The 10,507-nt window shown below is 37.1% G+C and overlaps 1 long non-coding RNA gene across 1 annotated transcript; it reads right to left on the bottom strand.

Annotated features, from left to right (window-relative positions):
- Positions 1–1,975: 1,975 nt before the first annotated feature.
- Positions 1,976–9,619, bottom strand: LOC139141479 (uncharacterized). Its single transcript, XR_011554192.1, has 3 exons — positions 9,486–9,619; positions 3,533–3,738; positions 1,976–2,855 (listed from the first exon to the last, which is right to left on the bottom strand). It is a non-coding gene; the product is annotated as an uncharacterized lncRNA (long non-coding RNA).
- Between the last annotated feature and the right edge of the window lie 888 nt (positions 9,620–10,507).

Genomic DNA, 10,507 nt, shown 5'->3' with positions numbered 1-10,507 from the left:
ACGCTACTGCCATAAACTTGTCTAAAAATGATATAGATACGGACTCTCCCATGACCATCATAACTTTTAAAAATTAACTAGATTCTGATACATTCTTCTCCGTTTTGCAAGTATTTTCTCCAAGATTTCCCCATAGGGAGTCATTTTCGTTACAAGTCAAAGAAATTTCGTATACTTAAGTTTGGGAACAAGTACTGGTACCTGTGTGTTTCGCATCTGCGCTCACCTTGCAGCTTTTGATACCTGGGACTTCGACGCGTGACTTTTTTGGTGTATCATTTTTGTCAAATGTGGCCACACATGGCAGATCAATTGATTTCATTAACTTAGCGAAAGTCACCAAACCTTAAACCTTACGCAGAGGGACAGACCAAGCTAGGCGAGAACGGTGTTTCTCCTTCACTACAAATACTTACGGACTACATCAACGCAGCATGGATAAACATTAAAACAACTCAATACGCTTATATTAATTGCCATCCATCATTTGATGTATCTTTTGGAAAGAAACGTGTTTTTCTACTTTTATATGCCTTGTATACACAGAGAAAACTGTACCGACAATGCCGTCGACACTTGCGATATTGATCTTTTCAGTACGCAACAGCCAAGTCAAGTAGAACTTTGTGTTGTGTTGGTAATGGCTTTCTCTAAACACAAAAAAACCAAAAAACATACAAACAAATAGACAAACACTCTGAGAAGATATAGGAGGAGGTATATGAATAGTTTAATTTGTAGCAAAGGTAAAGTACATGGGTCATGTTAAAGGTATACAGTCACCTGTAATCTAAATATGCCCATATATGGTCAAAGGGGCGTTCCTTGGTATTCAAAATCCCCGTGTGAGGGCGCTGTCTTTAAAAAGCGGCCACCCGCTTAAAATCTGTGATTGGTTATATTTTCTCTTTCCATGGTAACTGTGGCAAAATTGGAACAGGTGACAGTATACCTTTAAGCGGTCATATGATTTATCATTACATAAGAAATGGGCAAGTCATTTCAATAATGCGTATATAAGATACCTAGCTCTATGGGTTGACTATTTCCGTTGCACAATAATTAATGAAATTTATGCGGTATATTTCCGTTAAATTAATTAAACCTATTGCAGTATACAAACGGTATGGTAACTTTGTCAATTCCATATTGAGTGGAATAAAATTTACTGAATATTACCATTTTAAGCATTATACTTATCTCATTATATTCTACATGCAACAAACTGAGAAAGCTACTTTCAATATCAAGAACAGCAACACGGAGAGAAGGAGAGACAGAAAAAGGCCAAGTTTGTCACCATGGCCAAAAACAAATCGAAGCAGTTAAAAAAACACAGAAAAGGTGTTGTTTCTAACACTAGCACATGTCGATCTCAAATTGTCATTTTTTCTCCTCCGCTGTAAACCTTACAAAATAAAATGATTAAAATAACTGTAGGCTTTACGCACGGCGGAAATTCTAAGCTTCACATCTGCATGATCACATGTACACACTCTATTGTTCTTAAGGTTCCAAGACAAGAAATTGACCTTTTTAATCTAAGGATTCTCTGGTGGTTAATAAGCTCAAAACCCCCAAGAATTATACATTTTCTGAAAGCCTGGATATAAGGGAACATTTTGGTAACCACAGGGTCACCATTGGTTACATAACTATCACGTGACAGTTAATTTGTCTTGGAACCTTAATAGTAAACGAATCGTCGCTACCATTCTACATGTCAGAATTGCGGCAGCATGTAAACATTTATATTTTAGTCATTATTTGATTGTTTGATCTTGTCAGATAAAAAAGCCCACCAATTAAATTAAAAACTGTACCAAGCATCATTTTTGTTAGATACTCAATATTTTAGCCAAAGCCGTGTTTGAATACTGGTTTTCTTTCCGCACAGGTTTTACAGAATAAATCAAGCCGGAGACATATCAAGGCAGGACATATCTGCCACTTGCCTGTATCGAAAAGCCCGCAATTGAGTATAATATTGTAATCAGTCTTGTTTAACATAAATTAATGGTGTGAATGCCTATGTAGAAAGCGGCCTCTGCATTAAGTTGTGCAGTTGCAGCTCAGGGTACTAAATGAATGATCAGTTCCGTTATCCGGCAGAAAATAATTCATGAGAAAACATCGTCACAGCTAGGGACCGTCGAAAATTTATACACGAGCATGGCGACCGAAAGCCATTGCTTTTAACCTAAAACCCCTTTACCTAAACAAACATTTGGAAATGCAAAAATACGAATACGAAATTATGGTTTGAACTGCCTTTGTGAACACGATGCAAAGCTGGAATGCGTTAATGGACATTTTTACTACTGACAGGTTTTCTAACAACTAACATAAATGATTCCAGAATAAATTATGACTCTGGATTATATTTGGTATCTGAAATATACACAGATTCCATAGCATAACCTTAAGATATAGTTAAAACATTAAACTACATACGCTTATCGAAATAGAGCGACTCCCAACTCAAAAAATTAACACAATGACATTCCTTTGTCATTAATTTTTCATTAATTAAATTACCCGTGGTACCATATGCATTCCCAAAAGCGAACCATCAAGCAGGACCAAATATAGATATACAATGAAAATATTTACAAGTAAATTGACTGCATCAATGTTGACAAAGACAAAGACTGTGGAAAAGACTCGACAAGACCCGCTAAACGTCAACGAATTTCATATGAAGCATGGAAGCCGAGTTTTCCTGGATTGAACGTCGACGTAGTCGTGAAGGAGATTTTGACTTCTTCATAGGACAAGTCGAAGGGTACCGGTGGGCCGTTACTCCCAAAGAACTTGTATCGCGCTTGGAATGCACCACCAGTGTAGACAGTGATCTGTAAAGTGACAACACAACAAAAATAACGTAAAACGAGTAGTAAGGTTATTAATGTCACGTCATTTCCTGTGTAAATTTGATTGGCATTTTAATTGGCATCTTGTCACGTGTTAAATACCGTTCTTGTTTTTACGGGTGTATCGTAAATTGACTACAACAATAACCGTAGGTGTGTTTTAATTGTGAGTGTTTGTTTTTAATTTGGCATGAAAAGGGAGCAGATTTACTGAAATTAGGTTGTTGGACATAAGCTGTAACTTGTGGCAAGTTTTTCACTATTCTGCTTCTGTATATCAGCTACCGTGTCTGACCCTAATCCGTTTATCATGCTGAAATTTAGAGTATTCTTCTTGTTGACACAGCTTGTATGTGTGTAGTGATCATTGTTTATTGTTTACAAATGAATTCTAGTCCGGACTTGAATACAATGATTTTTAACAATAACAATAGAGATTATACTCATATAGGTTGTGTTGATATGCTAAATACTTGGCATTAAATTACAGTTTAGGGATTCAATGCAGAAAGTGTAGAGAAACCACAAAACAAAAGTTCTGAAAAAAAACAGCAAAAAGATACAGCTTATGGAGCTTTAATCCAAACACGGCCATTGAAATTATATAAGCTTGTATTTCCCCCTCACATTGTTTGTCAACATGTATAAGTTAAACCTACCAACAAACAATCTGTGACACTACAGGAGCCAAGGTCATCTCCAACGCTGAAATGGTCAAAGTTAAGCCATAACGATTGTCCCGCAGAACAACGAATCGTTATTTCGCAGTCGAGGTCAGTTGGATACGGACCTGGATAGTTTGGTGACTCCACTGTACCAGACAAATCGGTTGCCGTATCACCACAGCTGTAAGCAGTGTCGACTACTGTAGAAAAGTAAACAGCAAATATTGTTATTATTATTATTATTGATTCTTTATTTCAAACGATGAGCATGTCAATATATATAAAAGATTACAGAATTGGCAGGGAAATGATACAAAAATGGTGACACCAAGAAAAAATATCATTCTATTAATATTTTTTACTGCTGAAGCTTTGTTAGCTGTCTTCGTGTGTAAGGTAATAATGCCAACACACAGTTGGACGTTGTTCTGTCCGTAAAACAGTTTCCCGATATACTCCAAAACTTGTGCGTTGTGTTAAGGTAGAGTGCATATGCGCCTCGGGGACAGATATTAGGACCTGTTAAATTCTTTTCTGATTTACCACTTGTGGGAGTTCATTTTAAAGCTCATGGTGTAAGAAAACTTTTTATCGTCTTAGTTTTATAAAGTTCTATTTTTGCTCCATGGAGTTAACACAGGGATGCGGCCATTTTGAATTTTAAATATCGGTAAATCTTTGGTTATTTGCTTCTCTAGTACCAAATTGAAAATGTGTACGTTGATGACCCCAAGTTTTTAATCTTGATTTTGGAAGAGAATGGTTGAAAGAGTCATTGAGGAAAGTGTGAGCAAAGGTTTTAAGTCTTGTACTTTTAAGGCACATACTACCTAACACATATGAATACAGCCAGTATGAGTGCAATGTCAGATGTCATACTTGACGACTAAATTTTAGTCCTGACAATAATTCACCTATCAATGATAACAGTAAGTACTGTACATGGCGTTGTATTAGCAAGGCCTCGACTTACCATTTCACCAAATTGTAGAGTGGAGAACGGGAACATATATTTGCACAAGGCTGAGGAAACAGGCACGTGTTAAGCTTTACTACAATTCAATATTACCTGTTGGTGTGTTGTATTAAAATAACCTCTCAAACAATTCAGACAAACACTGATTTTATCAGCGGGATTTAACCCAATAAGCGTACTGTTTCTAGATGTGCCTGTATATTTTGTTTTATACTACAAATACATGAAATAAAGTATCAAAAAGTTACGGCTTTTGTCCAATTAAATATTCGATTGCTTACGCTCACCTTATTCTACAAAACCATAAAGTAATTATTTACGATACAAAGACAGATGTATTGTTGTTGGCATCTGTTCATGTTTTACTTTTTAAGCAGACGTGAAACTGCTTGAAAGGAGATCAACTTCACTTTCTCGTGTGAATTTAACGTACTTCGGGTTCAGAGTGATTACATTTTGACAAAAACGTTGCTACGAAAGCTTCCTCACCTTAGACTTCAATTCGTGATTAGGTCACGTGACATGATCCAAAGTGACAGGTTACACGTTGACACAGTTCCAAGATATTATCGTCTTTTGACGACAAATATTGGACAAGTATTGTTCGAGAGTAATTCGGAAAGTTTCTTAGTGATGGATGGGAGTTGACATTGTGAGCTGGAGAAGACTTTAAATCATGATTTCATATAATTTAAGTCAACTAGCTATTTCTCAGCGAGGGTGACTTCAATGTAGAAGCCGAGGGCTGTCCCTGAATGAACACGCCTGTGGTAATTGGGACAAAGGGACTCTTGATTAAATTTTCGAAATTTTATTATAGGAAGTATAATTTTTTACTCTATCGAGAGTGACTTCAATTTAAAAGTCGACGGCTGTCCTTAGATGAACATGCTTGTGATAATTGGGACAAAGAGACTCTTGATTAAACGTTCGAAATTGCATAAAAGGAAGTATAAATTGTTACTGTATACCGTATGGAGTATTTTGACCCTGTCCTTTTACAAACATATGGCAGATATTGAAATTTTTTATTTCATTAAAATTGTGATCCTACTGTCACCTGTTCCTTATAATGTGGAAATGAAATTTTCTATCAATTTCTACCGGTCAATGCCGCAATATATCATGAAAGTACAGAAAGGGACATATTCTTTCACACTCGACTAACCAACTCTGACAAAATAGAAAATCTGCTGTTATTATTAGTTTATTGCGCAGGCGAGATGTTGTCGACCTGCGCTTCCTATGCGGCAACTGACATGTGGGGAATATAACGCAAAAATTTACAGTTCGGCTAAGAAAAGATTCTTCCTTATTGAAACATTGTAAAATATTCAAAGAAGGAAAGAGTCAGAAATGATGAGACTCGTTTGTCCTAATTTGATTCGGTTTGCCACCTTGGCTAACTTCGCTTAATGAATCAAGTTTTCATACATCGCTACAAATTTGTTGAGAAGATTTTTCAAGAATCTGCTTTTTTCGTGCTGTGTTTGGTTCTCATGCCACAATAATCATTTGAAATGAAGTGACACTCCCTATGATATCTTTGTAAAAATGAATCAGAACTTTTTGACCAACTTTAAGTTTCAATCGATGGAGCAAACCCAAGCGTCGTTGTGCTCCCATAACAACGAAAACAAAATGGAAATGAAGTCGAAACGTTAAGGTAGTATATACGCCTCGAAACTTAAAGATTTAAATATTTGCTCAATCATGTCTCAAGGAAACTTTTGACCATTCTCTTTCAAAACCAAGAATAAAATTGAGGGGTCACCGTACAACTTTTGCTACTGGAAAAACAAATTACCCAATAGTTACTGATATTTGAAATTCAAAATGGCCGCCATCCCTTGATAACTCTATGGGGAAAAATAAACTTTACTATTTTCACAAAAATAAACCAGTGACAACTTTAGTCACACTGTGAGCTATTTAATTAGCCCCCCAAAAAGTGGTAAACCAGGAAAGCATTAAATTTAAGAGTCCAAATATCTGTCCCCGAGGCACATTCAAAATCAATATGGATGAAGAGCTAATTACTTGTGTCAGGTTCCGATATTTCAGTATGAAGCACACATAAACCTTCACGAGCTACAGGACTACTGGCTACACGTAGTAGTTCAAATGTTACCCTCGTTGCTTCGCAGACCTAAGCGATTATAAACAAGCTACGGCACTTTTGAAACCTGCATCGTTGAAGAACAAGTAGAAGAAGACACCATTCTGTAACCTCAGTGAACACGGGAGCCGGCACAGTACGCCTCAGTGAACACGGGAGCCGGCACAGTACGTGGTGATGACGATGATGATGAAGGTTCCTTTTCAGATACATTTGTCGTCAATGGGTTTCTCAATTCTCGATCTAGATCACACTACTTGAAAGCATGTGCGCTACACGGTCTAATGTGAATCGATAAAAAGGTGTTGGAGGAAGCTCTGGAGATTTCTCAAAACGATAATGGACAGTTGAAACTCATCCTTTTTTGTCAAAACTACTTGAAAACATGTTGTTTCCGTCGGGAAGAGTCGGATCATCAATATCAGAAGCCAAGGCCTTCTCTTGATACCCGTGACCTTTTCGAAGTTCTCCGAAAAACTTGTAATTCTTAGTCGAGAATTGTATTCCTCCATCTAAGCCTTACATGAAGACTTTCCCCGTCTGATTCATACTTATCATTACTCTTTGAAGACAAAATCTTCAGAATTGTTCTTCAAAGCATAAGTGAGCCTGGTTTGTCACATACACAGCATTTGACACCATTAGTATACTCAAAGATGTTAACGCGCCTTGGCGACAGATATTCGGACTCTCAAACTTTTTCTATTCTTTTCTGATCTACCACTTGTGGGGGTTCATTTTAAAGCTCTTGGCGTAAGAAAACTTGTCACCGGCTTATTTTTTCTCCATAGAGTTAACATTGGGATGGTGGCCATTTTGAATTTCAAATATCGGTAAGTCTCGAGTTATTTGTTTTTCTAGTTCCAAAATTTGCACGGAGACCCCCGATTTTTGTTCTTGATTTTGAAAGAGAATGGTTGAAATATTCTCTGAGGAAAGTTTGAGCAAAAGATTAAGTCTTTCACTGTCGAGGTGCATACTACCTTAACGCCAATCAGTGCGATCAAAGCAAGCTTTCACTTTGTCAATATCCATGCCACGTTTTGTTCATTTCTGTCTATAGTATTCCTGGTGTTCCTCTTCCTTTAATTTTCATTTGTGAGATAGAAGTAGAGCTATACTGTGGCGTGAACTTGAGATGGGGTACGGCCTACTTGGCATGGCAGGCATTTAGGATAGCGTAGTGTATTATACTATAGAATTGTTAGCTTAAAAAGGTCAGTTTCTTGTCTTACCGTTACCTGAATAATTTTGTCACGGGAGGCGTTTGGTGACAAGTGCTGACAGTTTTGAACATCAGTTCAAAACTGAATGTACTCGAATGTACTTGAATGTACTAAACGCAATTGCAAACTTTACTCGCCAATTATCTGGCAAGTGTGCATGCATGACACATATTTAATGCCATGAATAGAGCTCAACTCGAAGCCATGGAGACTGATTTTAGATTTGTTAAGTAGGATCTTCTAGGGACGTTGACACTTTAAGTTGCTGTTACATAAACAGAGGTGCTATTGATAACTTCAATCTGCCTTATTCAAAAGTTGCCACTACCGATGACAAGTTTGTTTCCAGGTGAGACAAAGGGGATAGTATCATGCTATTATTCGGTTGACAAGTTTTTAGATACTCGAGAAAGATAGTGCCTTACTGATTCCTACTCTAAATAGTATAGAAAGTCATTCCTCACATCTAAATCATCTAGATCACGTGTTTTCTAGGCCACCTACAGTTGATGGGCATTCATGACTCAACTTTGACTTTTCGACCGCAGGCAACCATGAGATAAACTATTTCTCTTGCAGCTGACAGATATTTTTCATAATTTTATTTGACGTTTACAAATCCATTTTGACTCTATGTGAGATTTGAGCATGTGATGTATTCATACTACGTCATCAAATCGATTTGATGTTGAACATTGGTATTATTTTCATGAGCGAGTCTCTGTGCATCCTAAACGCTATGAGAAATAGTAACTCGCACGTGCTACCGATCATAATTACATTCTGTAAAGCGTAGCTTTTCCAGGGAAGACCATAGTGTTCATGGATAATGTATAAGAACGCAGCGTTTGCGCATTTCTAGGGAATGCTTTTAGTTTCACTTCACACTCTTTCTCCATGGTAACTATAATCGTTACCTGTGAACATATAAAAGTTATGAAACTCGAGCAGCTTGCAGGTATAAGGAATATACGTATATTCAAAATGGATCGACACGTATTTACACAAGTGTACACCATCCACCCACCCTACCTACCTACATACATATATACATATATACATACATACATACATACATACATACATACATACATACATACATACATACATACATACATACATACATACATACATACATACATACATACATACATACATACATACATACATACATACATACATACATACATACATACATGCATGCATGCATGCATGCATGCATGCATACATACGTACATACATACATACATACATACATACATACATACATACATACATACATACATACATACATACATATATACATACATACATACATACATACATACATACATACATACATACATACATACATACATACATACATACATACGTACGTACGTACGTACGTACGTACGTACGTACGTGCGTGCGTGCGTGGTGCGTTGCGTGCGTGCGTGCGTGCGTGCGTGCGTGCGTGCGTGCGTACGTACGTACGTACGTACGTACGTACGTACGTACGTACATACATACATACATACATACATACATACATACATACATACATACATACATACATACATACATACATACATACATACATACATACATACACAGAAAAGAACAAATGAATCCCTTTTTACTCACCATTTGCAACGTCACAGTACGTTCCAGTCCAGTCTATACCACAGTGGCATATAAAATTATCGGCGTTGCAATCGGTAATGCAAGTCCCTCCATTCTGACATGGATTGCTGCCACACGAATCGTCCAGTACCGGAAGTCTGGGAATACTTGCACTGTTCTTTGTCAACTGGAAAAATATACACAAAATCATAACCAGATTGATATCTTACCGATAAGAGTAGTTTAATTTAAGCAACAATACTATCAATAGATCAATCAACCCATTAAGGTAGAGTGCGCCCCTGGCACAACTATTCCGATTTGCTATTCTTTTCGATTTACCACTTGTGGCGGCTCATTTTCGAGCCCTTGGAGTAACAAAAATTTTCATCGTCTTTTTTATTTTTTATAATCCTTTTCTGCATGGTCCCTACCGCTTGTGCGGGCTAATTTAAAAACTTCCAGTGTAAATGAAGTTTATTTTTCCCATACAAGGAGGGATGGCTGCCATTCTGAACTTCAAATATCGTAAATGTTAAGGTAATTTGTTCCTCTAGTACCAAACGTCGCACGTTGTCCCCTGATTTTTATTTTTGATTCGATAACAGAATCATTGAAATTTTCATTGGGGAAAGTTTGAGCAAACGTTAAGTCTTTCACTTTCGAGGGACATACTACCTTTATGCTACTATTGCTGCGCCGTTGTCTTCCTCGCAAAATTCATCAGTACAATCAACAAAAGTCTAAAAACGTCCATTGTCAGGGCGCCGATGACCTTCAGCGTAGACCAAGAATTACAGTTCCAACTTACATATAAATAACAGGACTTCTTTCATGGAAGTAAACAGCTGTTATAGCGATAGTTTTATTAAATGTACGCTGTCTGTAACAAGTCTATGCTACTATTTCTGTTATGTGGCAAAACTGAATAGGCTGATAAACAAATAAATCGCCCGTTTGCTTCATGCCCAAGCATGACCTCCAAGTGGTAATTTTACCACTGTAAGCAGCATATCAAACCAGATGGTGTTGATAGTAGATTT

This window comes from Ptychodera flava, chromosome 10 (assembly GCF_041260155.1).
Source record: "Ptychodera flava strain L36383 chromosome 10, AS_Pfla_20210202, whole genome shotgun sequence".
Lineage (NCBI taxonomy): Eukaryota > Metazoa > Hemichordata > Enteropneusta > Ptychoderidae > Ptychodera > Ptychodera flava.
The sequence above is the reverse complement of the archived record's forward strand: the minus strand, read 5'-3'. Positions and strand labels throughout refer to the sequence as shown.